The sequence below is a fragment of the Chelonoidis abingdonii genome, chromosome 9, assembly GCF_003597395.2.
Source record: "Chelonoidis abingdonii isolate Lonesome George chromosome 9, CheloAbing_2.0, whole genome shotgun sequence".
NCBI classification, from domain to species: Eukaryota; Metazoa; Chordata; order Testudines; family Testudinidae; genus Chelonoidis; species Chelonoidis abingdonii.
The window spans coordinates 84946188-84947362 of record NC_133777.1 but is presented as its reverse complement, the minus strand read 5'-3'; the positions used below and the strand labels follow the sequence as shown (position 1 = coordinate 84947362).

Below are 1175 nucleotides of genomic sequence, written 5' to 3'. Positions count from 1 at the left end.
AACTTGCCGGCAAGAATACTGTGGGAGACCGTATCAAAAGCTTTGCTAAAGTCAAGGAATAACATGTCCACTGCTTTCCCCTCATCCACAGACCCAGTTATCGCCCCATAGAAGGCAATTAGGTTAGTCAGGCATGACTTGCCCTTGGTGAATCCATGCTGACTGTTCCTGGTCACTTTCTTCTCCTCTAAATGCTTCAGAATTGATTCCTTGAGGACCTGCTCCATGATTTTTCCAGGGACTAAGGTGAGGCTGACTGGCCTGTAGTTCCCCGGATCCTCCTCCTTCCCTTTTTTACAGATGGGCGCTACATTAGCCTTTTTCCAGTCATCCGGGACCTCCCCCAGTCGCCATGAGTTTTCAAAGATAATGGCCAATGGCTCTGCAACCACATCTAACTCCTTTAGCAACCTCGGATGCAGCACATCCGGCCCCATGGACTTGTGTTCATCCAGCTTTTCTAAATAGTCCCGAACCACTTCTTTCTCCACAGAGGGCTGGTCACCTTCCCCCCATGCTGTGCTGCCCAGTGCAGTAGTCTGGGAGCTGACCTTGTTCGTGAAGACAGAGGCAAAAAAAGCATTAAATATATTAGCTATTTCCACATCCTCTGTCACTAGGTTGCCTCCCTCATTCAGTAAGGGGCCCACACTTTCCTTAACTCTCTTCTTGTTGCTAACATAACTGAAGAAACTATTCTTGTTACTTTTAATGTCTCTTGCTAGCTGAAACTCCAAGTGTGATTTGGCCTTCCTGATTTCACTCCTGCATTCCTGAGCAATATTTTTATACTCCTTCCTGGTCATTTGTCCAAGCTTCCACTTCTTGTCCAAGCTTCTTCTTTTTTGTGTTTAAGATCAGCAAGGATTTCACTGTTAAGCTAAGCTGGTCGCCTGCCATATTTACTATTCTTTCTACACATTAGGATGGTTTGTTCTTGCAACCTCAATAAGGATTCTTTAAAATACAGCCAGCTCTCCTGGACTCCTTTCCCCCTCATGTTATTCTCCCTGGGGATCCTGCCCATCAGTTCCCTGAGGGAGTCAGTCTGCTTTTCTGAAGTCCAGGGTCCATATTCTGCTGCTCTCCTTTCTTCCTTCTGTCAGGATCCTGAACTCGACCATCTCATGGTCACTGCCTCCCAGGTTCCCATCCACTTTTGCTTCCCCTACTAA

At 46.7% G+C, this 1175-nt stretch overlaps 1 protein-coding gene across 3 annotated transcripts in view; it reads right to left on the bottom strand.

Annotated features, from left to right (window-relative positions):
• Positions 1 to 1175, bottom strand: part of FRMD5 (FERM domain containing 5) — a 317514-nt gene that overhangs the window by 145142 nt on the left and 171197 nt on the right. The window lies entirely within an intron of this gene.